Here is an 18582-nt window from a genome sequence, read left to right as displayed (position 1 = left end):
ATATCTACCTTACCCATTGTGAAATTGTATTTCAATGAACTATTTCAGTAGATAGTTCATTGAAATACAATTTCACAACACACACAAGAGCCAGAACTTAATTCATTATCTTAATAGATCGCGAAATATCTAGATATTTACTATATCTTTCCTAGCTCGAGCTTACCACTACAATGGACCAATATAAGTTCATTGATATGTGATAAAATACACGTAAACATCGGAAACACGAACCTCCCAATTATCAGATCTAAATTTTAATTAAAAAATAATCAATTATTGAATCAATTTTAGTCAGAATATTAATTGAATTGCTATAAGCTCTTAATTAATTGTATTGTAGAGTGAAATATTAAATTCATTAACATATACCTACTTTGAAAATGAGCTATGTATTATTTTTTATTTTTCTTCGCTTAATTGCTATTTCTTCCAAGACGACTAACCTTAAATTGAGCTAAATTTAAATATATTTTTAATTCAAATATTATTATTACATAACCTTTAATTCTGATTGTGCAGAATTTCCGCTGTTATGTATGTAGAGACGAGAATAAATAATGCGACTGTATGTGTGTATATACATATTTATGTAGATGTTATGTTACATCTCCTTCGCAGAGGACAGTGATTTTTGTGATATTCATATCATTATTCATCAATTAATTATAATATTAATAACATATATTACGTGCGGAATATACTGGATCCACTACTCGTTTTAATTTTCTAATTGAGGCTTCATTATTTTGTTCATTTTATGATTCAGGAAAAGTCTGTGTGAAAATTTAGTAATTTTTGAACTTTCACAATAATATTTCTTGTTATTTATTTATTCTTCATGGTATTTTTATGGTATCGGTAGGTGGACGAGCAAATGGGTCACCTCATCTGATGGTAAGTGGTCACCACCGCCCATAGACAATGGCGCTGTAAGAAATATTAATCATTCACCAATGCGCCACCAACCTTGGGAACTAAGATGTTATGTCTCTTGTGCCTGTAGTTGCACTGGCTCACCCTTAAAACCGGAACACAACAATACTGAGTATTGCTGTTTGGCGGTAGATTATCTGATGAGTGGGTGGTACCTACCCAGACGGACTTGCACAAAGCCCTACCACCAAGTAAGTACCACCAATTTAATATTAAACGTTATTTTTATGATAATCGACTTTAACACACGGACACACATACCCTGAAAGATTCTACTCCATACAAACTCCATCATGAACATTGTTCCTTTGCCCTGTGTACTTTAACGTTTAAAGTTCGGGATTCAGAGATACAAATCACCGAAAGTCATTGAAGTATTAATAACATTAAGGGTATTTTCAAGTTATTGCGCAACAAATTTACTAATGTTTAAATGAAAATTTGTTAATATTATGTAATGTTTTTATGTCATTAACCTTTCGTTCATTGCAAGCCGTACATTATACTTCTCCTTTAATTTATGAAATAAGTAAATATACAGTGAATTTTAATAATTAAACAAAGTTAAATTTTAACGTTTATTTCGCAAAATTGTTTCAATTCAGTCAGATGTATTGTTGCATGATTTTTAATTATAAAAAATCTTAAATCAACTGAATGTTTAAAGTTCTTACATCTGCGTCAACTGGAAGAGACCAATTATAATTATTATGAATTATATTACATCCACCTAAGGTCTCTATGACCACAACTTTTTTATTAAGAATATATTATTATTAATATTGATATAATTAATCGATGTTAGCTACTAGTGACCCTAATGAGCTACTATTGGGCTCAATTGCTTGCTTGCAATATCCGTATGGTATATGTCGATCTGATAGACGAAGGCGAGGATCTAGGAAGGTTAATGAATAAGTTGGTTAATAAGCTCTAATAAGATTACTAAGGAAATCATATTATTATTCTCTTGACGATTTTATGTTATATTAATCGTATGCCTTGGGCCGAGAGGGCCCAGTGGTTAGAACGCCTGCATCTTAACCGATGATTTCGGGTTCAAACCCAGGCAGGCACCACTGAATTTTCATGTGCTTAATTTGTGTTTATAATTCATCTCATGCTCAGCGGTGAAGGAAAACATCGTGAGGGAACCTGCATGTGTCTAATTTCAACATAATTCTGCCACATGTGTATTCCACCAACCCGCATTGGGGCAGCGTGGTGGAATATGCTCCAAGCCTTCTCCTCAAAGGGAGAGGAGGCCTTTAGCCTAGCAGTGGGAAATTTACAGGCTGCTAATGTAAAATGTAAATGACGATTTTAAAGCACTACGTTAAATACGAGATAAATTATAAAATAAGAATAATGAGTATTTACTGTTAAAGTTCTATAGCTGTTGAGGTATCCTGTAAGAAGAACCTCATAACTTACCGCAGAACAAAAGTGTTAAATGTCAGATTATGCGATATTGACTTTAAGAATTATGAAATTTATAGGATGCTCGTAACAAAATGGTGTATCACAGCAAATCGACTGTGATCATATCACAAGTGAGATACGAAGTGAATTCTAACAGAATCGCATTGCTGAAATCATATCCTGACAGATTAATTGTGGGAAGTACTAAATATGTTTATTTCATATTTATTAGTACAGTTCCTTATTCGCATTTATGTTTAGATAATATCTTAATGAAATGCTGTTTCGCTCTGCTAAAGACGATATATTTATAATAGTTTTGCGTTTTGTAAGTTATACTTAAAATATAATTATGCGAGCGAATTTTTCGCGCACACTGTATGATATCAAAACTATATTATGATGAAGCTGCTCGTTAGGCCGCGAATTAAGTTTGAAGCCGCTCGAAAATGACAGCTTCACACCCTATATTATTTAACAATGTTAATTTTACTACAGATTAAAAATTGTATTTGAATTTGTGAGCCTTTGTGAGAATTTGTAAGACTTTTTTCAACACTTCTATATAATGTACTAACGACCCGCCCCGACTTCGCACGGGTGCAATAGGGTTCATCAAGCGTTTGCAATGTAAGAGCAAAAAAAAATGTATATCACATCACTTTAGAAACCTCTAAAATTATCAGTGTTTCTCTACTATACTGTGCATGTATTACAAATATTAAATATTGGACAACATCACATACATTACTCTGATCCCAATGTAAGTAGCTAAAGCACTCGTGTTATGGAAAATCAGAAGTAACGACGGTACCACAAACACCCAGACCCGAGGCAACATAGAAAACCAATGAACTTTTTCTACATCGACTCGGCCGGGAATCGAACTCGGGACCTCGGAGCGGCGTACCCATGAAAACCGGTGTACACACTACTCGACCACGGAGGTCGTCAATATACCAAATATAAACCTTCATATTTAATCAATCTTTCTATTAAAAAAAACCGTATCAAAATCCTTTGTGTAATTTTGAAGATCTAAGCATACACAGGGACAGACAGCGCTAAGCGACTTTGTTTTATACTATGTAATGATATTGATAGAAAAGTCAATGTGACCTATTATTATTATTATTATTTTGCGTAAATATTGTATATATATATACTCGTAAATTGTATAAATATATAATTTTAGGTATCGCTTGCAACCAGTAAATAAAGCTAAGAACTAGGTAAGAATTTTATCAAATTATTTTTCATATAACATATTTAAATACTTAATGTAATACATATTCATTAAAACCATAACATCAATAAATCATAAATCTACGAGTTTATGTGTGTATTTAAATTTCAAACGAATATAACATAATTGCATACTATTTGCGTAATTTATTGATTATGCTGATATCCTTTAGTGATATTTATTGTCATCATACAACTGAGGCATAAATCACTGTTACTTAGCTATTGAAAGTAAACGGATGGTTGGAGTGAAACAAGCTTTTTGCAATGGTCTCTAAGCCAATGCAATTGCGTTTATCTTGCCTATAATCAAATCAAAGATGTTGAATTGAATTCGTTATAAAACCTGCTTCGCGCGTTTATGCTATACAGATGCTATATTTTTCTAATACAGCCATTAACCATTCCTTACGTCAATAATGCTTCACCAACCTCGGGAGCAAGATTTAATGTCGCTTATGCCTATAGTTACTATAGTAACTCGTCCCTAATCGAGAAAGGTCAATGATCTCCACCTGTCAAAAATAAAACCGTATTTTAAAAAATAGGAACGAGAATCTATTTATAAATTAAGCTTCTATTAATAAATGACAGACCCATTTCAAGCGATATTATTATTATATTTTCCCATAAAATAGGCCTTTCAATTTTTAAACTTTTCAATTTAGACAATTCATAAATTAAATACTTTTTTCTAATTAGTTTGCGTTTTGTATCGAAAGCCGCGAATCACGCACCGCAAAGTAACATTAAATTATGTACATAACGCAATCAGTTCTATTGACTTTCAATAAAACCACAATGTATCTGTTTTTAGGGCCATTTTGATTTTATGATCCCATATCACGTTAATTAAACCATTCTCGGCCTCTCGGAGACTAAAGGCTTACCCTTTCAGTCTATTATAATTTTGTAATACTACGTTCATATATAAACACAATTATGCTTTAACATCTCACAACATTTAAAAACTGTATGTATAATCATTATTCTGAAACAAAAATAATTGAATGCATATATTCATATATTTGTATGTGCGAGTAAACTGTTTAAATAAATATAATTAGTATTTATTTTTCTTGTGTTTATTAGAAACGGTCTTGCCAGCACTTCCTAAGGTCGCCTGATACTGAAAACTTTTTGTAAAGCCAGCGGATGTAAATAGCATAAGTATAATAAAACTAAATGAAATCCCGGCTTCGCTCAAGTAAAATAAATACTAAACAAATCCGGTTTATCATTTATTAATAATTTACTGTGTATAAGTTTCCAATGAGTTTACCCCTGCACGAAATAATTTTTGGAACACACTGAACGCACCCGTAAACGTCAAACATGGCCGCTCGTCGAACTGTCATGTCATTGAATTTTATGGGTTTAATATTTAATATCTCGATTATATGTTGTCGACTAAAAAAAACATTACTTTTTAACAATCTATAATCGTGGATAGGTTTCGATAAGGTCTATCGTAGACCTGCACGAAATTTTTAATATAGATAATAAATAGAAAGTATATTATTATCAGTCAAACAATAACCTTAAATTGAAATGATTAACGTTTTATTGTGACATACTCATTATAATATTTAACGAAGTGTTGTCGCTACGATTCTTGAAGCGGGCAACATTAAAAAAAAAAAAAAAAACATCATTGGCGGGAAATTTAAGCTCTCTTCTGGATACGCTGGAACCGGGAACATTGTTATAACATTATCTTACAGTACTGTAATGTTTTACTTTAATTGCTTAACTTAACCAATAAAGAAAAATGTTATTAATTAATTTCGAGAGTGATGCATACAACTTATATAAATACAAATAACTAGCAGCTGTTAATTAATAAATAACTTTCGTTTACAGGAGTAATTCCAGATTTAATTTAATTACACAAAATAAAACAGAATTGTCCATTTTAATTGTTAGCGAAATGAACGTTTCGTTTGGCGTTCGTAAAAAGAGTAATAAAATTCGTGTTTCGCTGCAGAGATTGTCAGCAGACACCAATTTGCGGGCGACGAAGTTGATTTTTAGTCGTTTTTGAACCATCGGACCGTGTAAAGTTACATTTAATTAAGCTAGTCATGTAACTGAAATTGTGACAGTAACAGTACATTGAATCAATATTAACGAATTATTTTTATCCACCGAATATCGTCTTACTATATAAAAATAAAAATATAAGCTTTAATAGATATTATGAATTCACGAATTTAATACATAACAAATGGATACGAACTGTTTGTATAAAAATCGTCGATACTGTGGGACGCCTAGCAGATGTCAGATAGAAATTAAAATATTTTATTATTTAATGAAATCAATCTATACTAATGCGACAGTAGCTCTGTTCACGGCAAAACCAAAGAAACGAATTTGATAAAATTTGATATCAAGTAACATTAAACTCAAGGACTTTTTTATGCCTTACATCTTGATGGTCGACCCTTAAACGGCAAGCGAAGCCGCAGGCGAAAACTAGCAAATAATATTGCAATAAAATAAGTAAAACCGACTTCATTAATATAATTAAAATAATGTTTTTTTAATATTATAATAATATAAATATATATTAAATCATTTAAAGCAAATACTATATTCATATAAAACAACACTTACTATATAATAGTATTATTAAAACAAATATATTAAAAGAAAGCTAAGAAAAACAACGAAACGAAGCTAAATAAAAAGTTAAATTTGTGTATCCAAATTATTCATTAACAATTATGATAAACATGTTTTTTCATTTACAAAACGACCACATTAAAGTTGAATGTTTATAATAGAGTTCATACTGTTTTGAATTTAGAACTTATAAACGACTCTGAACGCGAATAAAATGCACGATTTTATATTTAAAACTTTATAAGGTTGTTAGAACGAAATAAAAATTCTATTTGCATATAAAATAATGCGATTAGAACGTAAATTTCATAAAATTATATAGCATTTTTGCATTTAATTTCATCATTCTGTATATTTTAATTCAAATATGGAATTCGTTATTTAAAACGGTAATAGTTTATGTGGGAAGTGGACGAAAGACTGACGTTGTAATTCCATAAATCAACGTCAGTGTCGCGTGGCATTACAATTAGACTACTCTTCGCTTCCAACGTTTTGTTTACGACGCCAACATATATAAATACATCCGCTTTATATAAACACAGTTTTAAATACAAATGATTATATATTTTTACATGCCGTTACGTAAAAGAACATAAAGAACAGGTTAGGTAGTATTTACGGTATTTTCTTGTAAAATTGCAATTATTTAAGGTCTTGTAATTGGTTTGATGTACTTATAACCTTGTTGGGTTTTTATAAATCCCTTTAGGTAGGTACACCATCCGCCAAAAATAATTCTACAAACGATACAAACTTTATGCAAACCTGTCTGGTTTAATACTACCCACATAAAACTAATATACTGCAAAACAGTAATAATTCTTACTGCTGTATTATAGTATGTACTTTTGTACTATAAAACCGTAATTTTGAGGTGAGTAAGCCAGTAGAATATAGTTAAATACAAGAGATATTATAGTTAGTTCCCTGGTGGTGCGTGCTTTATTGATAGTATACTACTAGTCATCATCCTCATCATCCTCCTGCCCTTATCCCAATTTTACTCGGGGTCGGCGCAGTATGTCCTCTTCTTCCATACTTCTCTGTCGGACGTCATTTCACAATTTGGTTATAAACAAAATGTTATTTATTTTGAAATACGTTTAGAAGATCTTTAAGATAAGATAACCGGAATCACAATATATTCCTCAGTCACAAATGCTAAACAATTTCAATAAAATTGTTTTATACTCTTGCACTCACGAATCATTTAACAATTTAGCAACAAAAAATGCTTTTACAAGCACTATTGGATAGTCATCAATGTATATTCTACCTAGAAGAGTCAGCCAGGAACTCAACTTTGTATTTTGAATTCAAAAAATTCTAAATACAAAGCTATGTTGCTTAAATAGAATTATACATATAATATATCCTGCCTAAAAGTCAACAATTAGCTAAACGCTTATTTGTCATCTTCAATCTTGTGTTGAATAATATACTTTATTTATTAATGTTTTTTTAACAAATAATTAAATTTAAGAATCGGTAAAGTTAAACATATTTTTTACTGATAAATATAAGAAAATAAATGCGAATTACTTTATATAATAGTTAAACTAAGTTAAATTCTTCATTTTAAGTTCATTGACCTCATCATTGCATACTTTTAAAAAAAAAACATTTGAGACGCTAAAAGATTTCTAGCCACTAATACACTGTAATCTCCGTAGACTGCGGATATTATTATATAATTTAAAACTAGTACAATAAAACTTTTAAAACTACCACTTAATACTGTAATTTAATGCATCATGTATTTTACTGTTTAGCTTGAGTAATAGATTACATCATTATTTAATTAACTCCTTTAATTATACTTGATCGTAAATGTTCACACTGCAATGCGATATAATTGAAAATTACATTACTTTTAGTAAGTGAAGTTCGATGGTTATTTGAATCGTCAACGACCAACATCGTAATCAAAGCAGCTAAAGCAAGGCGTTGTTAACTTATAAAACGCTTCGAATCGAGCTGTAAAATTTATTGATATTATAGACATAAATGTTTAATTGATTTATTCAGAGCGATAAAGTATTTTTTATCTCAGAAAATGCGTAGATCCACAGATAAAAATTTAAAATTTGTCTAAGTAATCTTAATATACCATGAAGAGAATATAAGTATAAATCGGCGCTAAAAAATCTTACATTCTTTGATTATTTCTATATCTAGACGAGTGTCACACTACAAGGAACTAAAACAAACGACACAAATTGCCTTAGTGTGCGTGGCAGCTACTCTTGTAAAACGTCATACTGCTTTACTAGTGTGCGTGTCCACTATCCACCAAAATAGGATTTCCGAAAATATAATATGCTTAAGCGTAATGTTCTCTGTGATAATTGCGATTTTTGTTACATTTATATTTATAATTACATCTGTTATTCTTATTCTTACGCAGCATATTATAAGTATCCAAAGCCTTTGTATTTACATTATTAAATATCATCCCTTTGTTCCAGACAGCTGCAAAACCACGATGTATCTGTTTCATGCCATTTTGACGTTACTAGCGAGACATTGCTTTATCTATGCCTCTCGTTAGTAAAAAGAACATCCTATATAACTTGACAACCGTCACGCGTATTCTAGTCGCAGGTTTATATAACACAGAAAAAATATATGGTCTTTTAATGAAAATCTCAAGTAAGGCTATTTAGTTCAGTAAGCCAATATCGAGTTCAGAGGATTATCTAATTGTAATTTATTGACTAAGACAGTTACGAGGGCATTGTTGAAGAAATTATGAGGTAAAAAAATATATTAAGTGAGTCAATCGCTTTCGATCTTTGGTCACGAATCTAGACACTTTCGACACAACCACTAAACAAAGATATTCTGAAAACTCGTTATGTCACGATTTTTTCTATATTTCCGTATTGAATTTTCATTAGATTCGTTAAGAACGACTTTAATTTGTAAATATTCATGTCTTTATAATCTTAGCCTTAATGAGACCCCAGTGGTTAGAAAACCTGAATCCTCGTGCAAGATTGTGGATGTAAACTCGGGCAAGTACCACTGACTTTTCTTATTATTATTTTGTGTCAATAATTAATTGCTTGGTGATGAAGGAAAACAATATAACATAACATACAAGTGTCTGTTCTGACACACATTGAAGTAGTGTGTTGCAATAAGTACTTATACTTCTTCTGTAAGGCCTTTATCGGCAAAAAATCTGGCAAAAACGTTAATTTTTTTTATAATTTCATGTTTATGAAAATTTTTGAGACAGTGGTTGGATGTCATAATTAAATCTGAATTTCTAATTTGCTTAAATTTTGAACTGGATGGCTTGAATTCTAATTAACTACATGTCTCATTAAAGAATATATGAATTCTCATTTTATGACAATATTAAAACTATCGATATCGATGTTTTTCACAATGTTCTAGAATCATCTAGAAAAAATTGATGTCTTCGACGCAAAGCTGAACTTTTTCTAAAAACGTTTGCCAATTAAAGACATTTCAAGCTACATTTCTTTTGATTAAGATAAACGAGATCATTCTAAGGAGGTTTCATTACACTTTTACGACAAAAAATATAAAGTGCTCAGCATTAACCGATAACCGTTTTTGTAACATATCATGCAATACATAAACACGGACCACTCCCAGAGAATTTATTTATACGGAACCATAATTTGTACACTGGAAAAATAACAGCCGGAAAACGCACCTACGATTTTATTTGATCTACATATCGTCGATCTTAAATCGCGGTATAAATGTAAATATAAAAATGTGCCAATCTTATTTTAATACGGAAATAATATTGAACGTGACAACGGTCTTTTGTTATAGCGGCATGTTCCGACCTATACTGTATAGCATACTGGACCCAGGTTAGTTTATAACGTAGTGCTATTGGACACTAGTGTTAGGTAAGATACTGCAGCCATTTCTGAATTGGCACAAATTTACTAGTTCTGTAATCCCAAGCAAAAGTGTCAGGTTTCAATTTTAACGGTGATTCAAGTCTAAATAACGTTGTGGTTCTAAAAATGAAATTTGTATATATTTTGCCTATCATGTTCATAATTAGCGAGTCAAAATATATGGCTTTTACGTATCAATTGGAGTTATGGGCTTTTTGGAACTTTATCCTAATTACTAATTTCTCGTATTTATTACATAAGCCAGTAAGAAGTCATTTGTGTTTACATTATGCCTTGGAAAGAAAGTAAAGCAGTTGGCCCTTAACCTGAAAATTTGATTAATTTGCGGTTATTCTTCTTAAGATAATCAGTTTAGAATCAGCCAAATTAAATTGCCTCGTGTATTTCCATACACGTACCAGTATTCAATACCAAACAAAACTACAGCGGTTAAGCGTGGCGTATCATCAGTAAGCTCCAAGCCTTACGTTATAAAATTTAAAACATGTTTAAAAAATTGACTAAAACCAGTTATCAATTATATTGTTACAATAATAGTGACTAAGGTTAGTCCTGTTGACATTAATAATCTGTGAAGCGAATGAAGTTCGAATTATTGCTACATTTTGGACCTCTTATAAAAAGCATGACAAATACTATTAAAGCCGAGAACAATTCAAACGATTTCTAAGGCCCTTTTCACATAAGCAATCTGATGATTTTAAATAAACATAATTCTCAAGATTATTCCAAGGTGTCAATTGTGTTTCTATAGTTTTATTTTTGTCTTACTAATATTATAAATGCGAAAATAACTCTATATTTCTCTTCGACGTTGACGGTTATGCCACCCAACCGATTATGAAGAAATTTGGTATAGAGTTAAATTGAGCCCCACAAAACGACTTGTCTTTTAAAGTGAACTTTAAGTAGTCTAGACGACTAAACAATAGTCTAGACGAGTAAAGAATTTAGTTTAGTTATTTTAAAATATATTATATTAATATTATTGCCTTTTTCCGTCGAAATTACGAAATTTAATTAAATTAATTCCGCAGCTACCGATTGCCTTGCAACAGTTTCATAAAATTAAACCAAAAAAACGTGAAATTCATAAATGGAACACTGTATTCAAATGAATATTGTGACGTATTTTAATAGTATGTTGGTTGTATTTTGTTCATTCGGATCAACTTAACTCATTCCTTTTAATTAACACCTTATTTTAAAGAGTAGCATGGGAACAGAGCTTTATAAATTAAGTATTTCGCAACATTTCACCTTGCTCTGTACAATGGGGACTAATAAAGTTAAATATTTTACTTGTTTCACTGTATTGTACTACATGTTTAAAAGTAATTGGTGTTTTTAAAGAACTATTTCTATTATTTTGAGAACACGTCCATTTAAATATCACTAAATAGAATAATTATTTCTTTTGCAATTAATATATAATTTCACGCTTTAATTTTAAGCATTGTCAATTGTAAAATATTATATAGACCCATGAGACGAGATGGCCCAGTGGTTAGAACGCGTGCATCTTAGCCGATGATTTCGGGTTCAAACCTAGGCAAGCACCACTGAATTTTCATGTGCTTAATTTGTGTTTATAATTCATCTCGTACTCGGCGGTAAAGGAAAACATCGTGAGGAAACCTGCATGTGTCTGTGCGTGTGTTTCAACGAAATTCTGCCACATGTGTATTCCATCAACCCGCATTGGAGCAGAGTGGTGGAATATGCTCAAACCTCTCAGGGAGAGGAGGCCTTAGTCCAGCAGTCGGAAATTTACAGGCTGTTAATGTATGTTAAATTTGAAGATTTCCTTACGATGTTTTCCTTTACTGCCAAGCATAGGATGTAATAAATTTAATAAATACAAATTAAGCTTATATCCTACTATCAGGTGAAAAGTCATTTTGCCTACAGTATCGCTTCAGCTACTCGCTTAAAAATCAGAGGGGGGCGTTACATCTTTTGTTCTTCAAATATATTAAAAATTAAAGTTTTCCTACAGTATTCTGAAAGTTTTTTTTTAAATTTTATTAAGGTTAATCTATGTAAATGCTATATTGCACGAAGCCTTATATATAATGCTATTAAATACATAAAACTTTTATGCGTTCGGATACTTTAACAATGTTTTTATATTGTAATCTTAGAAAGGTAAAACTCGTAGCCAAATGAAATAAGGAAACATTACCGAATCACTGCGCGTAGAAAACACTCTTGGGACGCGGCCTCCAATGCAATGAAGATGATAGAGGACTACGGCTAGGCGGCATTGCTAATCGACGCCAAAGTGATATCACATCTAGCATTAGCATTATCTGGAAACGAAGAAGATGTGGGAGCCATTACTACCCCAGTCTGTTTAATTACGATTTTTTTTATTGTAGCGATTGACGTGAAAAGGACAGGAACTTAAGTCAACTTTGAAGGTCCTAAAGGTAAATGTTACATTTGCGGTTTTAAGCTGTCAGGCTTCGTAATAGCCTCGAGGTGATGTATGTGGGCAGTTTCGTCTGTTCCATAGAAAGGCATGTATAGGTTAGGTTAGATTAAGAAACGCTGTGATACCTTGGATCGATTTATCAGTATTGCATATATGACAATTAAGAGATAAGCGGATGCCAGAAGATCGCATGTTTTTCTTATATATTTAATGCAGAGCATAGTCGTAAAATGTCAGGAAATTATTTGCAATGAAATGACTACGAGAGCATGAATTCACGGTTGTTTTTTTTTTATGCAATAGGTAGGTAGACCAACAAATGGGCCACCTGATGTTAAGTGGTCGCCGCTGTTAGAAATATTAACCATCCTTTAAATCGCAAATGCGCCAAAAACATTGCAAGCTAACCTGCTAAGCTAAGATGTTATGTCCCTTGTGCCTGTTACACTGGCTTACTCACTCTTCAAACTGGAAGATAAGAATACCAAGTATTACTGTTTGGTGGTAGAATATCTAATGAGTGGCTGATACTTACACATATGGGCTTGCACAAAGCCCTACCACCAATAAAATCATCAATTATCGAAAACTACGAAAAATGGACGTGAAAACGAGCGCAGCCACTTTTATAATAATATTACAAAGAAAACCTTCTTGTATATAAATTTTTCTCGTAGAATATTATAGAAAATGATTGAAAATTAAACATTCGAACGTTACACGCATCAAAATACTGTATCACCAAAAAGTCTGAATCCAACTTTTCACGAGTGAATTCACACAGAATAACAATGCTTTATAAAGTGAATTCAAGTATTATAAAAGCCACTATTAAATGTACCCGGTATGTACATTTACATAGCCATTCATGAATAAAACACGTTTTAAGCAACCGGAACATACTGTTCGTGGTCAATCAGGAACTTGTAAAAAAAAGTTTAATAAATCAGTATATTTTTTTGAAAGTCTATAATCAAACTGTCAATATTTGATTAATTTGATAGTAACCTTTTATGCAACACATTGTTATGTTGGCAACAGTGAAAAAGATCAACTCGGGTACATTGACCTTGTCAGATCACCTGTCCATGTCGCTTGATCTACTGACCCTCAACGTTTAACCTTAGAAAGCTTGAATAAAAAAGGTTTGAAGATAATTTATTAAGCAAATAAACTACTAAAACAATGATTTATTACAGTTTTTATTTATTAAGAAATGTATTAAAACATTATTTGTGTCTACTCTACGCATTTTGTTGTTCGTGCAATGTTATAGACTATAAATGTATTGCTTAATAATAAATAACAATAGTAAACTCATAATGATATATCATATGTTGTGTTGAGTATAAGAAGAGAGTAACAACATCTCTTCTCCATTCGGGAATTTTTGACGACCTCCGAGGTCGAGGAGTGCCACTCCGAGGTCCCGGGTTCGATTCCCGAGTCGATGTAGAAAAAGTTCATTAGTTTTCTATGTTGTCTTGGTTCTGGTTGTTTGTGGTACCGTCGTTACTTCTGATTTTCCATAACACAATACTTACATTGGGATTAGAGTAATGTATGTGATGTTGTCCAATATTTATTTATTTATATTTATAATAATCTTTTTTTGATGTATTATTCCCCGAGCAGATGAATTAAGCAATTAAGACCTCATCGGCGCTTGCTCGGATTTGAATCTTCGGTGAAGATTTACATGATCTAATCACAGATCCATCTTGACTTCCTGTCTTGGAAATCAGAGACTATTTACAAAATTTTATATACATACGAATGTATAATTAAACCGAGCCGAGATGGCCCAGTGGTTAGAACGCGTGCATCTTAACCGATGATTGCGGGTTCAAACCTATGCAAAGATCACTGAATTTTCATGTGCTTAATTTGTGCTTATAATTCAGCTCATGCTCGGCGGTGAAGGAAAACATCGTGAGGAAACCTTCATGTGTCTAATTTCAACGAAATTCTGCCACATGTGTATCCACCAACCTGCATTGGAGCAGCGTGGTAGAATATGCTCCAAACCTTCTCCTCCAAGGGAGAGGAGGCCTTAGCCCAGCAGTGGGAAATGTAATGTAAAATGTATAATTAAACAAAAAAATGCTGTGAAGGCTTTTATGTACAATTATTTATAATATCCGAATATCCATAAAAGAATAAAAATTACTTACTATCTTGTAAATATTACAAAAATGTCAGTTATATTCAGTCAGGTAATGCGTAATTACTAAATGACCAAATTACGTTCCATTCTTTAAATGACGTTAATTACTCTGACAGATGACTTTATTGTAACATGCCTACCAATTAGTTACCCGAATACAATTTTATTAAGCATAAAAAAGATAATCCGTGAGTTATATATTTAAAAAAAGAATAATACATGAATTTGAAAAAAGAACTTTTTAAATTCTTTTGTCTTTTAACTATTCCTTATGTAAAACGAGAATTGAATTCCAGTGATATTGTCTTAAATTTAATCAATGTCAATTTGACACAATTAGAATATAGAAAATAAAAATAAATGATGGATTTAAAATTGCTACTGTAAGATGTATTATAAATCATTATGTAATCGAAAAAAGATATCTAAGCACGGCACGATAAAATTAATTGAACTTGTAAATGTCTACAATTTGTCAATACACTAACTGTTGAAATATTTGTTAGCCTACATTAAGCCTTCATTAAAATTCATCGGGAAATAGCAACATTTTGCACCCATTTACGGGATTGGGTATTAAATAAAAAAACTAAATTCGTACCCAGATTAATATCGAGAATTCGCAAAAAACACCAATCATTTTGAAAAAGGCCTAAGCGGCATTCCTTGGGCCTTGAGTAGAATAAAATATTTTGTAATGTTTTCACACATTTTCCTGTTCATTTGAGATTAATAACGGCCTTGTGGAATTTACTATTAGTTCACTTATAATGATGGGCGTGCGTGCGTTTTACAGTCACGCAAGCACGATTATTTTGAGTATGAGCAACTGAGCAGACAACTGTTACGTTACGTTAATATCTTAAAAAAATATATGTAGAGCATTTTCTGATAAAACGGTTACATACAAATATCAACACTAAATAAAATTTTCGAAAGCCAAACCCATTACAGGCACCGGCTGTAACCTTTAAATGCGTATCACCTCGTATGACTGACCTATTTATAATCCTACCTATACCTAAACTTATTACCTGTAATTATCTCAGCAAAAAGTAAAATGCGCAGGAGATATATTATACAGATGTGTGCATAAGAACATTCTTTTTTAATTCACTCGTTTAATCCGGATAGGATGATAGCTATAGGTCGTATACCCCACCGACTACGTTCTGAGCCGAGGTGCGATCTCGTAGGAGACACCCTCAGGACGAAAGTCACTCTCGAGCTCGAAATGGCTCAAACTTCAAACGGCTGAGTCTAGTACTCGCCCCAACGTCCGGTGACGCTGTAAAGGCCAGTAGAGCCAACGGTACTACTACATACAAAAAAAAAAATGTCACAAACGTACAGAGTTCAGGTGCAAGATCAACGGCTTGGAGTGGCAAGGGAGTATAGTCATCGCTCACTTCCAAACTATGGATTTCTACGCAGAATTTATTGACGTGTCAATAACGTTTTTTCTTTAACCTTACAAGAAAACAAATACAATAAACGAACATGTTAAAAAATAAACCATAAATGAAACATACCTTATTCTAATAGTCTACTATAATTACGTTGAATCGTAATTTTACAAGATTAATGAAACGTAAAGCAATTACCGGTTAAATGGTACTATTGTTTGAATTATAAATCGCTCTGCTCCAATGCGGGCTAATACATGGTAGACTTCCATCCGACATTAGCAGAGTTCCGTACTATGCTTTCCAAAAGCATTGAGTGCGAGATGAATTATAAATACAAATTAAGCATGAAATTCAGTGGTACTTGATTCTAATCCGCATGCTTCGGCTCGTCATCACGGTGACACAAATTCCATGACTTCACTAGACTAACAATGATTTCGATTACGAACCTAATATGAATATGATATACAACATTTTACTTTAGTTATTGGAGATAGTGTATTGTATTTGTATTTGAAAGATAGTGTATTTTTTGCACATGTATAAACTTTTCTACAAACTATGGACGTTGCTTAATCTACGAATATCATAAAACTGTATCGAGTGTGTTCATGGAAATGGTTGTAAGCAAACGAACCGTTCGTAACTATACATGAATCATTCGTGGAAAATATTTTCAGAGCGATTTTCCAGCGATATACATGACGCGTTACAACGCGCCACAGCCCAACGAACGATATTTTTCTTAATTCATTGTAACAATAACTGTTGTATGGTATATTTTTTCATCTTTATTCATTTACAGATATTTGTTCATCTGAAGAAAATATTTCATAACATAGGCAACTAGGTATACTTATTAATTTATATTATATTTATAATCTATATGTTAATACGCGATAAGAAATCTTTTCACCTCTTTTTAAGCATACAAGATTGGCCTTTTTGTAGTTTATACGGAGACGAATTTCAGAAAGCTCAAATTTATGCATACTGTGCAATACTACGGTAAAATTTGTTTGATTGTACGTAAAAGGTAAGCTTCGAAACTAATTACCAAATTCTAACAATATTTTCATTGGTAGAAACATAACATAATCAGCCTGTAAATTTCCCAATGCCGGGCTAAGGCCTCCTCTCCCGTTGAGGAGAAAGTATGGAGCATATTCCACCACGCTGCTCCAATGCGGGTTGGTGGAATACACATGTGGCAGAATTTCGTTGAAATTAGACACATGCAGGTTACCTCACGATGTTTTCGTTCACCGCCGAGCACGAGATGAATTATAAACAAATTAAGCACATGTAAATTCAGTGGTGCCTGCCTGGGTTTGAACCCGAAATCATCGGTTAAGATGCACGCGTTCTAACCACTGGGCCATCTCGGCTCTCATTGGTAGAAAACTTCTATTATATATGATGTATTCAATATATTTTAATAAATTCATCGTTTTATTTCTTTCTTTAGAGAAACAAGCGACAGTATGTTACTTCTAGACGAAGAGTTAAGAGAAGTTTGTACAGTGCAAAGTTGAATGAATGGGAATTTCTAAAAGTAAATTCTCTTCACAACAAAGATCAGAACGGCGAGAATGACTTGGAAACTGTTCTTAATTGTTTCATACATTTAGAATTTATTTAACTAAAACACTTTAATTTGTACTCTGTTGAATAATTAATTAAATTTACGAAGCCGCGATGACCTAGCGCTTAGGACAGTTAGGTCTAACTGAATGTTCGGGGGTTCAAGCCCAGGCTATCGCCTCGTATATAATTCACCTCGTGCTCAATGGTTAATGAAAACCTCGTGAGGAAAATGGAGAGAAGAAGAGCTCAGCAGTGTGGCGTTTACAGGACGTTACTTAATTGGTGTTCATATTTCATATCGAATTAGATGGTTAAAGGAAAGCATCGCGAGGAAATTTGTATATGTCGGACGAAAATCTGTCACATATGCATCTATCTTGGAGAAACGTTGTATTCTGTTACTTTTTAATGTATATTTGAATTTACTTGAGGACACCATAGTAATAAAAGTAACAAAATTATCATGTTCATTAAGTATACACGCTTTACAATTTTTAAGACTTTAATATGTCAAAATCATTTATTGAGTTAGTCGAGTCATATTATTATATGAAATTTTAAATAGACTATTATTTTTATGAGACAATAAATTTATAAATTGTTACGAATGATTTTGAGAATGAAAATGTTATTATTAAATAAGATAAGGGCATTCATTTTAATTAAACTTTTTTTTTTCTTTTTCAAATTAAACTGATATTACAGATTTATCAACAAAAATAGTTCTACATTAAATCTCAATAAATATTTTAGTGCCATCCTATTTTGTGAGAATCTTATTTCATGAGATTATGAGCCGAGATAGTTCTTCTTAACCGATGATTTCGGGTTCAAACC

Source organism: Vanessa tameamea, chromosome 8, assembly GCF_037043105.1.
Source record: "Vanessa tameamea isolate UH-Manoa-2023 chromosome 8, ilVanTame1 primary haplotype, whole genome shotgun sequence".
Lineage (NCBI taxonomy): Eukaryota > Metazoa > Arthropoda > Insecta > Lepidoptera > Nymphalidae > Vanessa > Vanessa tameamea.
The sequence above is the reverse complement of the archived record's forward strand: the minus strand, read 5'-3'. Positions refer to the sequence as shown.